This window comes from Nyctereutes procyonoides, unplaced genomic scaffold (assembly GCF_905146905.1).
Source record: "Nyctereutes procyonoides isolate TBG_1078 unplaced genomic scaffold, NYPRO_anot_genome, whole genome shotgun sequence".
Classification (NCBI taxonomy): Eukaryota; Metazoa; Chordata; class Mammalia; order Carnivora; family Canidae; genus Nyctereutes; species Nyctereutes procyonoides.
The window spans coordinates 27,662,501-27,685,000 of record NW_026575160.1 but is presented as its reverse complement, the minus strand read 5'-3'; the positions used below and the strand labels follow the sequence as shown (position 1 = coordinate 27,685,000).

At 35.8% G+C, this 22,500-nt stretch overlaps 1 protein-coding gene across 10 annotated transcripts in view; it reads right to left on the bottom strand.

Moving 5' to 3' along the window:
• The window catches only part of FOXP2 (forkhead box P2), a 560,309-nt gene that overhangs the window by 6,782 nt on the left and 531,027 nt on the right, over window positions 1-22,500 (bottom strand). The gene's annotated exons all lie outside the window — the stretch shown is intronic.

The window sequence follows — 22,500 nt, the reverse complement described above, 5'->3', positions numbered from 1 at the left end:
TTGATGTCCCTTAGGAAGTGTCCACTGGCAATATTCCAGAGGTGTTCAGTTCATTAAAAGAAAAGGATTTTTGTTTTAGAAAGAGTATTTGAAACAAGCACGATAATCCAAAAATAGTTCTGATATAATGGGTACACATGCTTAAAATATTTTAATGATTTTGATAAATGCCAAGTTTTTAGATTTTATCTTCATAGCCATCTCCAGATGTCCTGAGAGACATCTTTTTTAAAGCAAAAATAAAACAAAATCCTGAAAATTGAAAATACATAATTTTTCGGGTGATGAGACACTTAACAAAATTTGAAACCGGCATTATACTTTAAAATGGATATTAGAATATGCCACAAGAACATTTACCTTGTTATCTCTGTGAGTGGACTTTAATAAACTGAACACTGTAAGTGTATCAATTTAAATTTTATCATTTCAAGCATTGCATAGACTATAAGAAAAAACTACTTGAAAAACTGCATCTGATTAGAAATAATATCACATGTCTGAAAAAATATTGAGATAGAACAAAAAAAGTATAATAAGCTTCAGATCAATTTATTTGGTCACTAGAGTTTTATAAGGTGAAGACAATTCATATTTTAGTTTGATTTTTTTTCCCGTTTTTTTAAATCTTCCTCTTGATAGTCCTGGATCCTTACTGGGCTCCTATTCCATCTGATAACAATTGAACAACTGCCTTGGAGTTGGGTGGGGAAGGTGGGTGGGGGGTCGGGATTGCTTCAACAGGTAAGCCTTTAAAAGTGAATAGTGGTAAGTGAGATTCCAAAAGATTATAACTTTTATCAGAGGACTATCAGGGTATATGAAAAAGAGTTAAAAGTCAGTCAGGAAAGCCAATTGTGGGTGGTGGTTCCTGGAACTGTTCGCACATTTTGCATGCATGGGCAAAGAACACTGAAATGTCCCCAATGTTTCTACTGTATCCAGCTTCTATCAGCTCTAATCTCTCAATTCTCAGTATGGATTGCTCCCTAGGGGTAGGTTAGAGACTATGGGAAATGGCCATTATAAGACCATTATTGCACTCTGTGGGGTAAATCATGAAATTATATTGTAGCCAATACAAATAAAAAGCCAAGAGGAGAGTTTGTCATTGATATTTAATGAAAATAAAGTTACTGTGCTTACATTTTATGTGTATAAAAAGTCGTGTTAAATCCAAAGCACCGTACTACTGACCTAAGGAAACCATTGTAGTTTTAAGTCTCTCAAGTTTTATTTATTGTCTTGCATGAGAAATTATTAAATAAAATTGGAGTCCTTGAAAAAATGAATGGTATTTATTAAAGAATTACATATAAATTTGAAAAGTAGGGCTTCTAATATACGCATACAACTAATTTGTAGGTACTTTTTTTTACGCCACAAACGAACTATTTGGTCCTAATAAAGGGTTACACAGTTGATTAGAAAATTAGAAATATGAGCACCATGGAGGTGGTGGTGGGGAATGTATGTATAAGCAGGTGCTCAGATGTATCCATTGATGGTTTCAGGATACTAAAAGCCTAAAATCATAAAAGCTGTTTATGAGGATCATTTTACAGACAAAAGCAATTATTCTGACTGAAAAAAAATCTACCAATTGAATTCTACAAGCACTTCGACTAAATATTTCATTGAACTAGCTAGTAGTTTGAGTAAAATGACTGATAAACCAACTCGTTATTATGGTATCACATAGACATGTCCAGAATTTTAAACACTTATTAAATCTAATGTTAATATTCCCAAAGTACCCTCTAAAATATACAAATGAAATCTTCTAATAAGATTACTTGTGAAAGTTCATATTCATTTAATGACTTTTATTAAAAATGACGTTTTGATTTAATAATCATTGTAAGTTGAATTTATAATTTTAAATTTTCCAGGTTCAATCTGGGATTCAGAACATTTTAGTAAATGCTAACCTCTAAAGTACTGGAAATAATTAGAATAAACTCCTAAGGTTAATATATAATAGCACCTTTTTCCAATTAGGTCTCATAAATGACCTATGAATATTCAAAACTTTCAAGCTTAAATCGCTGAATATTTCTAAACAGTTACTTAGTAGCTGGCAAGATATACACAGATATCTGGCACTGTTCTATGGGATTATCCTCAAGTCGATTAATATTATTTTGGGCATTCTGTATTTTAGTTACAGATGTGACCTCTTATGGTTAGTGTGCCTTAAGGATCAAGGCTTTGAGAGGAGCTAAGTGGTCTCCCTACTCTGACTCTGTTCCCTAATTCCCTGCGCCACGCTCACTGGCTCCTCAGTTGCAGTGTTGCCATCTCATGAGAATCCAATTCCTTTGGGTTTACTTTTTTGGGTTGGATTTTAATGGAATAAAGAAACTGTGCGAAAGTCTTGAGTTCTGGATAAAGAGCAACAGCAAACAAGAGGTATTTTTAGGACACAAACAAACACATGGTGGTAATTTTTGAAAAAAGATAGCAACAAAAGTATCTTCTGTGGAATTTTTTGAAGAATTTTAATATGCAAGGAGTATTTATTTCATTATGTCACTGCCTTGTACACAAATCTGTGTGACCTGAGACAGAGGATGAGACAAGATTAAGCCAAAAGCTCTGTCATTCTCAATAGGTAGGACTCAACGGACCTATGAGCAACAGCATTTCTGAATAATAACCTCTATTCCAGACGCCAGATATCATCCTTAAAACATCAGGCTTACTTCCTACTCCAAGTCACTTTACATGCTTATTGGTCCAGGTGCCGTCCTCAAACCTCTCTGTGTACACAGAACCTGAACTTCCACCCGGCTCTGTGTTTTACCCACGCACAACCTGTCTACTGTGCAAGGACCACCTTCTATATACTTCTGAAGACTTTGCTTGACCTGTCCAGTTTGCACTGCTCTCCCACTTTGCCCCTCCTAAACATCTTTTTTTTTTTTTTGGTTAATCATTCTGGTGCTCAAAACTACAAAATATTTGAATCCTGGGATTATATCTATTTATGAGAGACACAGAGAGAGAGGCAGAGACATAGGCAAAGGGAGAAGCAGGCTCCATGTGGGGAGCCTGATGTGGGACTCCATCCCAGGACCCTGGGATCACATCCTGGGCTGAAGGCAGGCGCTCAACTGCTGAGCCACCCAGGCATCCCAATCCTAGGACTATATCAAACATAATTTTATTCAACGCTCCTATTGCCCAGATTAGGAAAGAAGTCACTTTCCAAGTGTTGTAAGTACAGGTAGAGCCAGGATGAGTACACATGCTGGCTTCTGGAATGTTTCTTGGAACCTTGTTATTCCGGCTATCCCACGTTGCCTTAGTCAGGTGCACTATGGTTCCTTTGAGCTGTGGCTGCACCTAGTCTTACCAACGAGGCTCTGACCTTCGCAGATCAGCAGAGCTATACATAGAGCAAGCACCTAGTAAAGATGTGTTGATCGAATAAATGATGTGCCATCGAGTCACCAAGAGTTTCACTTGCACTAATTCTAAAAGAGAACATTTTGGGATGCCTGGCTGGCTCAGTCCATGGAGCATGCAACTCTCGATCTCAGGGTCATGGGGTCAAGCCCCACATTGGGTGTGGAGCCTACTAGAGAGAGAGAGAGAGAGAGAGAGAGAGAGAGAGAGAGAGAGAATTTCTTTCTGAAATTAAGTATTCTTGGAATCTTTTCCATCCAGAATTAGTTCATCAACAAGGTATGAGACCTGGGAAAGATGTGAATAAAATTTTCCCTTCAGGTTACTGTATTAGGCTGCTAACTTACTAAAAAAAAAAAACTAAAGCCAAAGCCAATAATTATTAATACTCAATTTTTAAAATATTGATTGCTACCAATGTAATACCTAAGAAAGAAAGAAAAAGCAACAAGGGAGGTTGAGTATCTCTGAGAATAAAACTGCTTGAAAGTTATAGGATCTCCATAAATGGATGAAGTCCTTTTCAGTAAAAATACAATTCTATCATGATTATCCCTATTCATAGGAAGTGTCTCATTTTTAGATCTCAAAGCGCTCCATGCTAATAGTTGTTTTGTAATATGGCAATTGAAGGGAGATCGAACACAAGGAAACCATGTGCCTTCGGTGGATTCCAGGACAAATGGGACATTAGTCTTTCCTGTGGCCATTAGCAATGTCTTTCCCTTCTTGCACCCATTATCGATATGAGGCTCATTTAATTTCTTTCTGTGGGTATTTCTGTAATGTTCATTTCCTTAAGGTACCTGATGTGTTAACATCACTAAGGATAATTAATTCTTCTAGGGAAAATGTTCCCCACCACCAGAGGAACATTTCTGACAATTTGGATAAAATAAAGTATCCTTTTTAAATAAAAACCCTCTCTGTTCAGCACTCACCAATTCTTCCTTCTGTATCCCCTTCTCCAATGAAATTATTTTACTGTTTTTAATTACCAGGGTGTATTAATATAACAAAATTACGTATTTAGTAGTTTGATTAACTTATACATAGAGTATAACGTAATAGTAAATAGTTTAGGCACCTCATTTACAACCTTTGGTCATGCAGTAGTGGCTAAGTGGTTAATAATATAGTGGGCTTTGAGGATCAAATATTTGGGGTTTGAATCTTAGCTCCCTTACTTCCTAGCTATGTTGACCTTAGGGAAGTTACTTAACAACGTCTCTGTACCTCCTTTCCTTTATCATAAAGGAGGAATAGGAAAGTACCTATTTTATATAATCGTTATGAGGATGAAATGATTTTTTAAATATGTAAACCCGTTGGAACAGTGCCTGAGTCATAAGTGATCAATAAATGTTAGATACTGTCATGATATAATTACAATCTTAAATACTTTTTGGGAGAAGATATAGTATAGATACATGAATTATTTTTTGAGCACTATATGAGCTTAAAGCTTAATTAGCTCTAAAAATATTTTAGTCCTTCTCCCAAAGTGAGATTTTTATTACTGTATCAGAAACGTCATAAAAGAATGATGTATGTGCCCCACATATCAGATGCCAGCATTAAGGTTATTAAAGTAATCCTAATAACAGCTGTCCTTCCTTAAAAGAACATTTAAGGTAATAAAATCCAGGGAACAAAATACCACCACATATTCCTATAATTATTACCAAGAGTTATTTACTAATAATTTCCTGAACACTAAACCACTAAGCCAAAAGCTCTCAGATGTTACATCTCAGGTGATTTTTTTTTTTGTATTTTTAAAAAGATTTTATTTATTTATTTGAGACAGAAAGCGCACAAGCCAGGTGAGGAACAGAGGGAGAGGCACAGACAGTCTCCACGCTGAGTGCAGAGCCTGATACAGGGCTCAGTAGCCTGACGCTGAGATCACGATCTGAGCTGAAATCAAGAGTCCAATGCTTAATTGACTAGACCACCCAGGCACCCCAAATCTCGGATCATTTTTAGATCAACAGACAAAGGCCAATTTCAAAGTAGAAGGGCCGTCATTGAAAAGAGCTATACACAGAGCTCTCCTACACGCATTCTCCTCTGTCATCCACCTCAGGCCTCATCATTATTTTGTCAGTGAATCATTAACATGCATGCATTGAATGGTCCAGGCCTGCATCACATTTGCTGTGCACATTAGGGCTTAGGAAGTCTGATAATACATGTTGAGCTGGAGGAACCTTAATTAACTCAAAGTTGACTAAAAAGTCGAACTTTTCAGAGATACAGCAATATATGTAGATCTGTTAGGAAAAAAAATTTTCTGCCAAAAATTCCTTCATGATTAAGCCATCATGTCTGTAATGATGTAAAGAGCCTCAATCTTGCTTTGACAGGAAGAGCCAATAACATAACTATTATCTCTTAATGCCAATAATTAACTTAGCAAAAGTTTATTGAACACCTTCTATAGGTAAGGCATTGTGGGGGCATTAAATATCTATGAAAGAACCTAAAGTCACATGTGGAAGAAATAGGTACTCAAATAACTATAAGATGGCCCATCATAAGTGTACTAAGAGAAGGAACAATGAAGTGAGATGGGAGGACTTAATAGCTGGGAGAGATTATTTGCCTCGAAGAAGAATCTCAAAGCAAGTATACTCTTAATGGAATTATTTTAAGGTAATAAAGTAAGAGAAAGTTCAGATGGACCAAAGAGAGAAATCTTTGACTATCTTAGTGATAGCTCTTCCTGGGTTTGAAGGTGGTTTGGATATTCGTCATGCCATTCCCACCCCAACTGATTTGAAATTTATGCACTGCTTCCTCCAGTGATGACTTGAGGTGTCTTACAGATTAAACTGCCCATCTTAATAGAGTCCTTAGTAATAAGTAAAGGAGAAGCTACTTCAAACAAAGAAAATCAGTTGTTTCCAGGAATAAAAAAGATGATATACATTTGGAACATAAAAGTTTAGCTTTATGTTTTTAAACGTAAGGACATAAAGAAAGAAAAGCAAAATTAGTGGAGCCACTGATTTGTTATTGTCTTACTCATGAGATCTTGAATAAAGGATAGCAAAGAGACTTATTTTTAACGTATCTTTAAGGACGGAGTCTACAAAGTCTGGATTGGATGGTTTTGCTAGCCATTCATTTATTTGTTGGGCACCTAACAGAAGGTAAACTTTAACGGTCCTTAACCTGATAAATATGTTGCATTTCTTCAAGTGGATTTGGAAGCAAGTTCATCTTTGATTTTAAAGCAAATGATCCACTTGGTAAATAGAGGATGGATATTCTTTCTTTCCTTTTTTTTTTTAAGAGTTTATTTATTCATGAGAGACACAGAGAGGGGCAGAGACAAAGGCAGAGGGAGAAGCAGGCTCCCTGCAGGGAGCCCGATGTGGGACTCGATCCCGGAACCCCAGGATCACGCCCTGGGCTGAAGGCAGGTGCTCAACTGCTGAGCCACCTGGGCGTCCCAATAGTGGATATTCTTTCAAACTAGAATGTACAAATTCATTGTGAATGGTTTAAAAACTCTTCTTTCCACAAAATAGAAGATCTCTAATTCAGCTACTCTACGTCTACCACTTCCTATTTACTACAGAAAAAGCAGTGACTTCCATTTCTTGCTTAAAGAAGGCATACCCACTTCCTAATTTAGTGTAATTTACACTTGGGAGAATTAGAATGCTATTTGGAAATTCTTTAGATAATCGGAGGGAAAGCAGTTAGCGGTGGAGAGATGGAAAGTCTGTTGTTACTCCCTGAACAGAGAAGTACAAAGCCGGTAAATGAAATGGAAGAACTTCTAGAAGGATAAAAGTTACTTCTTGTTATAAGTGAAAAATCAGTTCAATAGACATGATGTGCCCACCACTGGGCTAGGGGCTGATGTGGACAATGGTTTTCATGGAGTTTCCAGTGTCACAGAGGAAGCAGGACATATACAAAGTAACGCTGATCCCAGGCAGAATGTGATATCACAGTTGACAAAGTGTCAGGAAAGAGAGGAGGTAAATCCCAGCAATGCGATCAGTGAGTGCTTTATGAAGGAGGCAGGTGTCACTTCAGGTAGGCTTTGAAATATGTGAAAATGTTCATAATGCAGAGACAAGGCAAAGAGCCTTCTGAGTGGAAATGGGGAAAATGGATAATCTTAAATGTGTTGTGGGAACCCTGAGAGTGTGCAGAGGCCATGGAGAAAGGAGGGTTGGTAATAAAGAAATATGTTAGAAAGCAGAACAAGGTCAGATGGTGAAGGGCCCTTGAGTTGCATTTTATGGAGTTTAAAATTTATTCTCTGCCAGCTGAAGGGCTATTGATGGTTTCTGAGCCCGGCAGTGAAAAGACAGAAGAGTTTTTGGAGGACTAACTTGCAAAACCTAGACTTTGTGTAGGACACTGGACGTAGGGTTACCAGTTAGGAGGTCACTAAACCAGTGTAATAAGATAATGATGGTGAGGAGTAAAGTGGAGGGGTTAGAAACAGTGGAAGGTAAGTAAAGAATTTAGGTTGTAGGCCAAGGAGTAAAAAGACCTTGTATCCATTGCTCCTAAATCTAAATACATATGTGAAATGGTTCCCTCATAAACTCTACCATGGAGCTGGAAGGTTGTAAATCTATGTCAAAAATTCTAAAAGTTAAAAGAGATGACGACTTGATATAACTCACATGCAATTTTGATGAATCTTTGTCATTTTAATTGCTCAAAGAGGAGGAGAAGTTGATCTCAGAAAACTTGGATATTAGAAAGACCGGAAGATATTGAAAATGAAACCTTATCATCCTCTTTGTGATTGAGATGCCGGTAGCAGCAGTGACCACAAAAACTCATAAAGGCTGTTGATATTTCGCACTTAGAAATCTGGTTTATTTTTAATCTTTAGTCTGTGTTTTTATGTCATTTTAAAGGCTTCATCAAAATAAAAGCCTTCTGAACAGTGAAGGAAACAATAAAACTTAAGAACAACCTATGGAATGGGAGAAGATATTTGCAAATGACAAATCTGATAAAGGGTTAGTATCCAACATCTATAAAAAACTTATCAGATTCAACACCCCAAAAATGAATATTACAATTAAAAATGAGCAGAAGGCATGAATAGACATTTTTCCAAAGATGGCATCCAGACGGCCAACAGGCACAAGAAAAGATGTTCAATATCACTCATCATCAAAAAAATACAACTCAAAACTACAATGAGATATAACCTCACATTTTTCAGAATGGCTAAAATCAACAACACAAGAAAACTGGCATTGCTGAGGTTGTGGAGAAAGGGGGACCCCTCTTACACTGTTGGTGGGAATGCAAACTGGGACAGCCACTCTGGAAAACAGTATGGGGGTTCCTCAAAAACTTAAAAATAGAACTATCCTAAGATCCAGCGATTGCACTACTAGGTATTTACCCAAAGAATACAAAAATACTAATTCAAAGGGATATACACGCCCTGACGTTTATAGCAGCCTTATGTACAACAGCCAAATTATAGAAACAGCCTAAGTGTTGATCAACTGAGGAATGATAACACAACACGTACAATGGAATACTACTCGCATGTAAGAAAGAATGAAGTCTTGCCATTTGCAATGAGATGGATGAACCTAGAGAGTATGAAACTAAACGAAGTCAGTCAGTCAGAGAAAGACAAATACCATATGATTTCACTCATATAGAATTAAAAAAAAACAAATGAGCATGGGGAAACGAGAGAGAGAGAGAGAGAGAGAGAGAGAGAGAGAGAGAGATTGATTGATTGGTGGGCAGATGGGTTAATAAGCAGATGATGGGGATTAAGGCGAGCACTTGTGATGAGCACCAGGTGTTTTATGGAAGTGCTGAATCACTAAATTTTACAACTGAAACTAATATCATACCGTTTGCTAATTAACTGGAATTTAAATAAAAACTTAAAAGGAAAAAATGTATTTTAAAGCTGAATATCCAAGGAAAAGGACATAAAGTGTGACTACCTTCTCGAGTCCATAAAATCTAGTTATTTCCAGAGATGAGTAACAAAAAAGAAGAGAGGTAAACCTTTTTAAAAGTAGGTAACACATATCTGTGAGGGGCTTACTAAGAATCTCCAAATGGTGAATTTTAAAAATGTCCCTACCTTACCATCAACTCAGATACTGATGAACTCTAAGAGAGGGCTCCCAAGCCCTGTCATCCCGCAGGTCCACCTCTCTGGGCAGGCTGCCCATAGCAAAGCAGAGGAATTCTCACTTGTTCTCTGAACCAGACCCATGCTTTGTATCTTAGTCACCTCTGCTCATAATCCTTAAATCCTTTCCACCTGTCCTTTCTTTCCTCATCTCTGCTTAATATTACGCTGAAAAATTTGATTACTATTTTTGCAAGCCAAACATGTCAAATAGCAATAATTTCATAAAGTTCACCCTACAAATTTACTTCATGTTAAGCCTAACCCCAAGCTACAACCCTCAAAAAGCCTTTTTCTGATTCTCTGTGTGGCTACACGTTAAGTCTTTATAGTTTGGTTGTAAGGCCCTTTATTCCTTTACTTGGTCTCTCTCACTATCTATGTGCACATCCATCCCACTATTAGAGTTTTACATCTTTGTGGATTTAGACCCTCTGCCCACTTTCAGCACAGTGTGATGCACCCAATAGTTGCTCATTAAATGTTTATTCAATTCGAATGAATGCAACTCACCGCTGTTCTATTCAACCAGCTAAGCCAATAGTAGAAGGAAATGCCAAGTAGTAATTGATTTTTATGCTCTAGTTCAATCTTTTGGTTTTACCGCCCACACTCAGTAAATGGTATACACCAAAAACACAAACAGAGGACTAACCACATTGACAGACTGATTCATTGCCTAAAGAAATGTGTCGCTCTTTTAGTTGTGAAATTTGTAAGGACCCAAGGCACCAATGAAAGGCAGAAGAAATGTTAATGTTTGCCTATACCCTAAAGCAAAGAGTCAAATTATAATGGGGAAGTTTATCTTTTTAGATTGTGGTCACACAGTATATTCCCTAGAGGAATGTAAATTGTCTTCATTTGCTCCTTACTCAAGACCAAGTAAAAGGTCCGATGAAGTGTTTCTGGTTTTTGTTTTCTTTTTAGAATAAGAAAGTGAACAAAGTTCTCTTACACTGAGACATTCAAAATGTATTTAAGTAAATGGATGTTAGACTACAGAATCAACGGTGTGTCCTTCTTTAGATATTATCAGATGTAATAATTAAAATATTTATATAGTGTCATTATTTATGAGAAACTCGGTGGCATAATGTAAATTTGACTGAGCCTTTCAGAAATTCAATATTTACTAACACCATGAAGCTAATGATAAAATCTTAAATCTTAAATGCTACAGATGTCAACAAAGCTGTGAAAAAAATCTGCAATTAATGGCTCATGTCTACAAGACAGGCAATATCGGGAAATGTAAAGTTAATTTTATCAAACATTTACAAGTCAAAACTAAACATAAGAATAGATTAAAGTTGTTTTTTGTGTTTTACTTATTATAGAAGATCCCCTTGTATCTCTTCTTTGGGTAATCCCAGTTATTTCAGAAAAACTGTAATATATTTCATAAAGCATACCTCCAAAAAGAGTAATAAACATTTTTTTACAAAGAGGTATAATACATTTTATAAAACCCCTCTAAGAATATTTTCAATCTTTCCCCCTGCCCTAGCACACCAGAAGGATAAAACATTCTATCAGTAACTATGGGTCATTACTACAAAAAATGTTACTCCCAGGGTAATAGTCAAAAACCTATCCTCAGATATTAAGGCCCTAATGCTTCAATTTTACTATGGAAATTGATTTTATTCGGCCCAATGTAGCAATCACTATCCAGTGAAATAAACATATATTCAGTTACTTTGAGAAAGATACCACACATACTGAAATATGTGTAGTCCTTTTTTTTTTAAAGATTTTATTTATTTATTCATAGAGACACAGAGAGAGGAGAGAGGCAGAGACACAGGCAGAGGGAGAAGCAGGCTCCATGCTTGGAGCCTAATGTGGGACTCGATCCCGGGTCTCCAGGATCACGCCCTGGGCTGAAGGTGGCGCTAAACCGCTGTGCCACCGGGGCTGCCCCAGAAATATGTGTAGTCCTTAAACCATGTTTTACTTCTACTTAATTTAGTTTGGATATCTTTAACTTACATGGGATACATTGGCTAACTCCAACAGAAAATATTTATAGTCATACAAATAAATCCTTTATCTCTTATCATCATGTCCTAATTGTTGATTAATGACATTAAGAAATATCAGAGCACACAGATTATTGCTATAGGCTAATGCTGTCTATTGATTTGTATAGGTTTTGACTGTTTCACAAAACAACATCAATATTTTTCTAATTAAAAGGTAGTATCTGGATAAGATGGAATTTCCTTGTAGCTATCTACTGTGTCTATTCAGTTCTTGGCACAGAACTGTTGCATGAATAATGATAACCACTAGTATGTAAGCATTATAAAAAGTCAAAGTATATGATTAGCATTTTATCAATTTTATGTGTGTTTGAATAAAATTTGATTCAATTAGTTTGTATTTGCTAATGGCACAGCCCTCATGCTTACTACATAAATATCCTTGTTTTGTAGATGTAAAATGAATTCCAAAACATAAACACTGAATCCTTTATTAAGATGGAAAGATGCAGTTTCATGAGACCTGATTTTTGGTTTTGTTTGTTATTTTTGAGTAGCTAACTCACTATTAACTGATATCTTAGTAAATACAATCACATCAAAAAATAATTTTTAAAAAGTCAGGATTTTTTTCCCCCAAAGAAGAAGTTTTACAGGAAAACTGGTGAAATAATTGATGTTCATTTAGAAAGCATATGAAAAATGGAGATTAGGGAAATCCAATTTTACTCATTTCCTTCTAGTACATATACAAGGAAATGATATAATTATATTTGGAATTTAAGGGTAGATTTATAAAAATTACAAGTTTAGTTATATCCATTTGTATAAAGTCATGTTAAAATGAGAAACAATTCATGTTTCTTAAACACTTGTGATATTTGGGGTAGGAAGTATTTTAGTTTAACATATCAAAGAAATAAGCTAATTAATAAAACTAAAGTTATAAAAGGAAAAGTTTGTTTTTAAAAGAGAATATTAGTACTTTTTCAAGTGAGAGATGATCTTAGGCTAATGTGAGTAATTAAATCACAAAGTTACTTGTCATTAAGAAATTATTTATTTAATTTTACTTAAGATTTTATCTTTTTGAAATGATAATGCTCACTCCTTCCACTAAAATAGTGATTTTATATTTTAAATTAAGCACACATTAGAGAAATATTTAATTCTCTTATTTACAAAAGTCAGTAAGAAGTCCATATAATTAAAGCTACTTACTAGACATGGTAAATTCACTGTTAACTAATTAAATCATAAAACAGATCTTTACTACTATGGCTCAATTTTTCTCCAGTTTATTATTTTCCAAGATTTTCTCTTTTGTAAATTAAAATAACATTTATCACAAAGATTTTACTGTTGACTGAATTATCTTTATTTTGATTTGAACAAGTCTACACATAGCTGCCATTAGAACAGTACTCAGAACCACTACTCCAGAACTACCCAATTTCAACAGATAAAAATTCTGCTTATCTCTTGATGAAAAGAAAAATGTTCCTCCTTCCACAAATGTATAACCCTTAAGAGGGATAGAAAAATTGGAATGAGCAAATGATTCCTCATTCCACATGTACCTTGTATTATTTATTTTACTCGGAACATAATTAGAAAATGCCCTGCTCAATTTCCTATACTTTTTTGCTTGGCTAAAGATAAACAGACAAATAGATTTTAATTTTTCGTCTTAAGGTTGGAATACAACTTTAATCCTAGTATCTTTAATAAATCTTATATCTCCCCTAATCTGTCACCTAAAAAAACCACAGCCATTTAGTCTTTGATTGCAAAGGAATATCATTTCCAGATGATTATAATAAAAGTTTCTCTTCTAAGATACATTGCCAGTCTTAAGGATGCAGTTTATAATTCTATCCTACATCCCAATGGGTCTGACCCCGAGATGGAGTTCCAAAGTTCTATTTAAAGTCAATAGAAGTTCTAAGAAATATAACAAAAAGGTGGATTAAGGTTAATAAAACATAATTTTATAAATTGCATGCATATATATGTATATCAAAATTTCTCTAAGATTTCCTGCCCTTCAGCAGTATATTGAAATTTATTCAAATTTATGCAACATTGTTTAAAGAAACTGGATTTTACATGATTTGAAGGCTCACTCCCAAATGATTTCAGATAGTTTTGCTGCAGTGCTCTTAAAAAAACATAACAACAAAATTCATTATGATTTATCATTCTGTTTGATTTATAAAAGTAATAGGTGTGATCCAAACAACTGCAATAAAAATGAAAATATGAATGTAATTACTTTGATCCTTGATGAGTACAAAAAGATTTTGCCCAATGTCAGAATCACACTGGTTGCCTATTGAGATACGGTTGGTAGTATTCCATTTTGTGTCTCATAAATGGAAGCTTTCAACAAACATTAGGCTATGGATCTAAAGATCCTTACATTTCTAATCTGTTGGCCAGTGAAACAAAAGACAGTCTAATTTACAGCTTGACACTCAGCCATAAGTCAGCTTTGGGCTGCTCCAGACCTCCTTTAAACCATTCATCCAAGATTTGTGTTTTTCCTTGTTTCTTGGACTAAGTTTCAGCCAAAAACGTCAGGATGGGTGTAGAGTACACAAAATGTATGTCCCTGTTCCTTTCTAATTCCTTCTTTGATAACTTGGGTTTCGGGTCCTTGAAGACCTCGCCCTCAAAGTCCTTGTAACTGGGCCCTATGGCTGTGGCTAGCCCTTCCGGATGCGGCCCACCCATTTTCCTGGACTGCTGTCTATTTCCCTTTGCTGAAAGTCCTGATGAGACACTGCCCACCCACTGCTAGCTCTTGATGAAGCTCTCTCCTGGATATCTTCGCAGAGATTGCTCTCCACCAGGATTACATATATATGGTTCAAGTCATTAGGTCCCTCTAATCTGTGAGACTGGCTGCTCTGCTGAAACTATTCCTTTGCTCAAATTAAATTGTAGGATGGACTCAATGTGCAGTTTTCTCCTGAACTATGCTAAGTTATGCTCTGTTAGTTCTAAGCAAGAGATTGAAATTGGGAGTAAAACCAATATTTACCTCTTATTCTAAATCTAGTACGTTTTGTCCTTTTTTTTGACCTGCTAATTAACAAAAGGATCTTAGATTTCACGTTGTGAATGTAAATTTTTCTATAGTCAGGTAACACTGTGTGACCAATGAATACTTTTGTTCCTGACTTTTAAATGTTTTGATGATGCTACTCCATTTTTCAGTCTTCAAAGACTAAGATAATGTTGAATCAACTAAAGAACGCTCGTTTCCACTAGCTATATGAAACTCTCTGGTCATCTGTTGCTTAAACAAATTCATAAATTCTGCCCTAATGATGAAAACTGCTATGGAACGTAGAAATCCTGAGATAAAGTTTTAAACTGCATTCTGTGGTGCCAAAGTATTCAAGCATATTGTGGTACTTATGTTAATGATCAATTTTAAATTCTGTCCAAGTAGTTAAAATACATACAATTTTAACATATATGAAAATGTAATTTTTATCATGGAGAGTAACTTCCCATTAAGTAATATTCTGAAATTATAGTTGACTTTACATAATAAATCTTTTTTAGTCGTAAAACACCTATAGTCACCAAATATATGTCGACTCCCCAAGCCCTATGTCAAAAGCTGATGTTAAAATACCATATGAGTATGTAAAAATCTTCTGTTTTCCCTGGTAGTAGAAGTAGGAAGAAATTAATACTGAATAGCAATATTCACTTTTTAACAATTCAGTCAATGACATTTTGACCCTTAGAGAAAGGAAATTTCTAAGGCTCAACCAGTGTTAGTGCAAATGAAGATGTACCTTCTAACAAAGTATCTTCTTTAGATATGAAACAGAAGCAGTAAGCTACAATACTGTCAGCTAAAAGTTTTCTGACACACTTTGCCTAAATGGTGGGGATTCATACCATGGATGTCAGATATCATCTGTATAGTTCTATAAAAATCCTTCAAAACCCTATAGGAACCCACAAATTTCCACAATTGGCACGGTAGGGATACAACACCTTTTAGCTGAAGGCACTGTACCTCTGGGAGGATCTTTTTATTAAGAGGAACTAGAATGAGTTGTAAGTGCCACATATGGGGACCGGAATAATGTAAAAAAGAACAGCAGCCACTGAGCCACACTTGTAGCACTTAAAAAAAAAAAAAGATGAGATGATAAAGAGCTGGCATAATCATAAGTTCTGTACAATCACTTTGGAAAGAGATCTCAAAGCTAACTAGCAAAGTTAATGAAAAGTTCAGAGATTAAATAAAAATGGAATTAAACCAGAATGAAAATTATGAGACCCAGAAATGTTAGGACTAAAAAAATAAAATAAAGGTGACTAAAAAGTTGTGAATTAGAAAATCTGCAAAACAGCTCTGTAAAGCAAGGGTAAAAAAGCTTTTATGTTTAGGGCTTCATAATGCCTCTTAATGATGCAAAATATCAGCAAACAGTGTGGGTTTAACAGGCATGAAAACAATGAAAGGCAGCACTCTACTTGCTCAAGTTGTCTGTCACTTTCAACCGCTCGCCTCGGAAATACAGAGCCACTCCAATTTTAAATGCTTTTGTCCACAGAGAGATCTAAGGTCTGTAGGGATTTTATATAAAATATCACCAACTAAAGGTGTAGGGTCTGCAAATTCTACATGTACCTACAAAGAGCAATTTAAATTTTGAGGCAGCCAAAGAGAATAGAAGGAGGAGAGGCAGTATTATATACATGAAAATCTTCATAATGCCTCAGAACAATTCACAATTTATATTAAGAGTTTCAATATTATTTTACAAAATGGGAGTCTGGTGGTCCCTCTTAGCTGTCTCTGGTTGCAAAATAGTTTATTGCTGGAATGATACAACAACTGAAGTTCTCGAGAAGGGTGTTGTAACGAGGACTGGGACATGTGATGTATAGAAACTTCTGGGGCACAGAGAATATGCGTTCAACACGTTGATCAAAAAGATTAACGTGACCCCCATTGCAGTTCCGAAATAATACTACAGTACTCTTTTCATGTGATGCTTCAGCTTTCGATTCTCTCCACTCTAAAGTTTTGGCTTCTAAGGACACAACAAATTTATTTTCTAGTCTTATATGAACCGTATTAACATTCTGATTCTATATAAAGGATCCTTAACTCTCACATTTCAAATATTTGCTTTAATAAGAGGGGGAAAATATAATAATCACCGGCAACTAATATAGAATATTAGCAAGTAGAACTTTGAAATGACATAGAGGCAAAGAGGATTCAGGGATGACATGTAGGAAATGATCTGAAAACTCAACAGGAGGAGACTCTAATAATCAGAGAGGAGAATGATGTGACAATGGGAGGCTTTGTGCGTAAAGCCCTCAATACAAAACCAGTTCAGGGAGAGCACTCATTTTGATCTCCAGAAACAAAATTTGAAAATATAAAAATAGGAATCTCATTTAAACATGTTTCAAGAGCAAAAAAGGCAAATCTGAGCCAACTTATTGAGAGTGAGGAGAAACAACTGATTAGCAAAGAGAGAGAGAGAGAGAGAGAGAGAGAGAGAAACAACCAAGTTGAACTGAATATGGCAGGTAGATCATTAAACTTCTCTTTTTGCTTCAGGTTTGGAAGAAGACAGGAAATGGACGGATTATACCAGAAGTGAGTTCACCTTCCAGCTCTGCTCTCAATGTTTTCTAGTCTTTTCAGTCAAGTCTAACACATTGGAGAAGACAGTAAGTTCAAATGATTTCCACTTGAACGCAGCATCAATCCTCTGTAAGTAGTCTTTTTAAAAGGCAAATATTGGTAGAAAATAGGATTCTAAATTAATTTTACTCATACTCTGCAGAACTTGGAGACGTCAATAAGTAGTGAATATTGGCACTGAGATGCATAAGGATAAAGTATTCTAAAATTGTGATGATACACAGTTCAGACTTTTTTTTTTTTTTTTTTTTGGGAGAGAGAGAGAGAAAGGGAAAGGGGGAGGGCAGAGGGAGAGAGAGCCTGATGCAGGGCTTGATCTCACAACCCTGAGATTATGACCTGAGCCGAAATCAAGAGTCAGACACTTAACTGACTGAGCCACCAGTGCCCTACAGCTCAGACTCTTAAGGGAAGTACTCTTTCCATTTGTTCAGATCAAGATGGCTCTAGGACTCTTGACAGCAGTAGAAAATAGAGATTTAAAAAAAAATCTATTTGATTGAAAAGACTCAAAACAAGTTTAAAAAAACTTAGTATGTAGAATCTATTATCATTCAAGCGGGCTTTAACCTTTCCTACTTTTTGCTAAAACCCCTTGAACATTCGATTTGATTAATAACGCATTAATTTCAGTAATTTTTTTTCTTTTTAAATTCACCTTCAACAAGATAAATAAAATTTAACAAGTTCTGGGAGGATAATCACACATGAGGTGAAGGGGCCTGCTACTTACTATTCAGATAAATTTGAAGAGTTATAAAATACATATAAACTAAATAATGAAAATTAAAAATAAAACTTCACAAGTGCACTCTACCAATATTTAGAAAGATCTCTTAGCTCCCACATTAAGAGGAACACTATATTTAGTTATCTCTTCTTCCTAAAAATCCCTTGTTCTCCCCCTCCTTCCTCCAGAATCCTGGATTTTCCTCTTGTAGGGATTACTTCATGAAGTCAAATCATTTCAAAAAATTCATCTCCCATTTGATTCTTCATAGTCATTATCATAAGGTAACTGAATACTTACTTTGTATGCTCTAACGTGTCAGAGGTTTCCTGTACTATAATACGTCTAAAACATAGTTTCTGCCCTTTAGCTGGGTCCCCATCTCTGCAAAGTGAGTCTGCAGCAGGCATGAATGCACATGTGCTCACACACAGGCTGTGTTAGTTGCGGACAATAGTCTGTGCATTAAGCTGTCCAGAAGTGTGGAACAAAGTGTGGGTCCTGACAGCACAGTTACTCAAGAAAATAGGACCAGGACCTTAAGGAAAGATAGAATTTAGGTGGGGGAAAGAGGATGAAAAGCCAAAAAAAGGAAAAGGCAGGCAGGCAAGTACACAGCGAAGGCAAAATGAATGCACTGGTTTGGCAAAAGCCATCATTCAGGGCATTCTAAGAGTTAAACTTGGGAGTGGAGACAAAGTGTTAAATGTGAAGCATCAATTGTAGAAAATAGATGATAATTTGGTATCTCCTCTTCTCCAAGAATAATTTATAGGAGGCACTAACCCATAGCTATTCCACTCCTCTAAAGCTTCAAAACATCTTCTCTACCCATCCGAGGGATACTTCTGTTTTCTACTATGTTACCATTTGGATTTGGATTTCATCCTTTTGGAACTGAATACAAAGGGCAAACAAACAAACAAACAAACAAACAAACAAGGTTTTGTTTCCTGAATCTAAGGACGTTTATGTTCTTGGATTCAACAAGTAAAATGCCGAACACATCATTTTCCCTATTGAGCCATGTTCTCTCTTGCAACTTCTATTTCTCCTTTGGAGCTTCCAAAGTTGCTATGACTTTTCCTTATTTTCCTCTTTGTCCCCAGCATTCAGTGGGTTGTTTTATCTGGTCTTTTTTTCCAGAGCACTTCTTGCGGTGATTCCTTGCTCTCTGCTCCCAGTCTAGTACTTAGGTCAGGTACTACCTACCACGAGAATTAATCTTCTGTTCTCCCAGCTCCGGAATATCCTACCATCCGTGAGTTTCACACATCCGCATCACTCTTCCTAGAGCACAGCTCTGACATTACCAGGCTTCATACTCACTCAAACACCACAGCTTGATACGTAAGACACGCAGCAGTCTACTTCCACCACTTCATTTATTCTAAATTCTATTTTTTTCTTTTTATATTCTGAATTCCTATCAAACCTAATGCTCAATGTCTTCTAGGCATATATCATGCATTCCTGTTCTGGGTGGGTATTATTCACCTGAATTGTTAATTATCTATAACCTCAGATAACATGGGTTTTTTTGTTTTGTTTTGTTTTGTTTTGTTTTTGTTTTTTTACCCCTGAAAAAAATCTCTTATCCTGCTGACTCGGAGTAACCTGCTCCCTACCATAAATTTCTGACTCGTATTGTTTCCTTTTGTGGATCAGCTTACTTCACGAGTTATAAGAGGAGGATGACAGGAAAAGGAAAGGAATGGCCAAGGAAACTAACCATATGTTTACGGTCAAGATATGCCTTAAAAATGCATTAAAATGTGAACTAAATCTTAATATTGTTTTTTTAGTTTCAGAGAGTAACAACGAGATATTACAAGATGTAATATAACTAGTGACTGTGTCCACAGCGCTATGAGGGGCACGGGGAGGAAGTGTGATCTTCCAGACACTCATTTCATTTGAAAGACTCCTATGAGGTAGGTATTATTATTACCTACCTCATTTTGAGTTGAGAACACTCAGGAGAGAAATGAATCCTGCTCAGCTACTAAGTGCTAAGTCTGGGGTGAGAACCTCTACCACCTGTCACAAGAGCCCGTAAACCGGAAGCAGAAGGCCTTTCTGCCTCTCCCTCGCTATTCCATTAGTATAACTGCTCCCCTTCAGAACAACAGGGACCATGGCTTCATTTCAGGGCACATAAGCGTGCAATTTGAGTGTTCTCTAACAATTCCTCCACTTCTGTTTAATTTTCAAAATACTTTGAAGTGCATTTAATTACATGCATCCAAACTTTGAGTGAGAGAATCCAATATTTTTCCTTTGCCTCATAATGTACATAAAATGCTTACCATTCTTTAAGTACAAGGATATTAAAACTCTATAAAGATGAAGATACAGAATACTGAAGTGACATGCCATCAGTAGTATTTGACGTCTAACATACAAAAAGTTAATAGCAGCAGAAACAGATTCAAAGAATGAATGACAATGTTCTGCAAGATCATTAAGATTTTGATTACAATTTATATAATTTAGGAAAAGACCCCATTTGGTCTTCTAATTTTTATCTTTTCTGGAATCTACTTCCAATAAGCCAAGGGAAGCTTTCCTTATATCCCTCTATGGAAAATACATGTAAATATTTTTCACATGCACTAATTCATAGGGGCAGAAAACACATGATACATTGGCCATGAATATTTTAGGTTTATAAACCCATAGTGGCAGGACATCAGGCATTAAATCTTTATTTTTTACACATTATTTTACACATCCTATTTTTTTCACTGAGATATTTCACAAGTAAACGGAACTCAACTAATACTATGATGAAGAACTAAAATAGCCATTGCCAAATGAAAAAATACAGCGAACCTGGCAATGCCATCATTTAGCCCAATTATTATCTCAGGTTGTAAAAGAAAATGTTTAGCAAATGACTTGATTGAATCATTATTATTTTTTAAATATTCTTATCACTGGACACTTAACACTTCAGAAAACACTCCTTTACATATCCTCTCTGTATGGTACGCAACCACCACTCCACACTGCATGTCAACACGGGGAGTTATACCAGCAGCTTAAACACGTGCATTATGAACGGCTTTCATTTTTCTGAAATAGGTCATTTTTAAAGGGGGGAACACAGGATCTAACTCTTGTTTGCTCTTTAAAGTTTTATTGTTTTAGCATTTTATACAGAGAGCGAGCACCAGCATACTCAGGAGAACTGCTAAAAGTAAAAGGCCTCAAGCTACCCACTGCCTGGCTGATAGGATAAAGCAGAGGTATAAAAACTTTTGTCTGATTGCTCACTTCCCTTGTTTTAGAGTACTGCTACTCTCAAGAGCATATATTCATGTTCTTTCTACTTTGAGTTTTATTACTTCTTTTGTATTATTTAATACATCTAAAGACACTTCCAAAAGACAAATTTTTCCATTTTGAAAAAGTAATGGTTTGGAACCTGATAAAACACATTAATGTTCACAGTGTGTTTTTTGCAAAGGTGATAGAGTAAAAGTGCTATAAAGCAATTAGGTGCATGATCTTAAAGACATTAATATGTCAAATAGAATAAGATGTTTAAAAAGTCAACAAAAATAATATCCTAGGAAAGGTCAAATGGAAATAGGCACGTATAAAGACCACATCTCTCACTCGGGTCTTTGACTACATCTTTAATGTAGAAACGGGGAAGAAAATATAAAAATGAGAGAAAGTACTATCCTTACCTCAATAACTTGAAATTAGAAGTATATGCTGTTTAACTCCAGGAAGTATGGACATAAGCGTTGACTCATCCTAATAACTGGATGGTGTAATATGCTTCATTATTCAGATTATAATTTTTTCCCCTTGAATTCTAAGTTCTAGCAGGGTCAATACTTTTTAGTAAACAAGAAGCTGATATGCTTGGCCTATTGAACAAGGCCAGGCATTTTTTAAAGTGTCATACACATTTCTGAAATCCACAATACATCAATTTTTAATATATCTACTCTCTCAGCTCCATTAAAAAGATGGTAGGGGAAAGATTTTAGAGTAATTAATGATATAGTTAGCTGCTAAATATTAATAGGAATCGTAGTCTTGCATAAAATATAACATATAAACCTTGCCAATATAGACGCACCAGTAATTAAAGTTGAATATGTAATTACACTGATTTATAAGACAGGCAAAAAGTTACACTTTACTAGCTTCTATGTAAACTGTGGGTAACAGTTAAACTTTGCATTTTACGGTTTATAAAAACGGGCAGTATCTTGACTACAGTTCATAAATGGTTTAGAGACCTGTAATAGTAGTAAAAATTACGACAACTTACTCCATCGTGAATATTTTTATTGCACCATACAAACCAAACTGTGATAATGACCCGTAAGATGTGGACTCGTCTTAGACACTGCTCTACCCCCAAGAGAATGTTAGTAGGACTAAGAATCTGTAGAGGGCTGCTGGTACGATAATTATGGGACACTGGAGAGAATCTAAAAGATGCATTAAAACCGATTTTGATACACTTTCCAGTATCACGGAGATGGGGCAA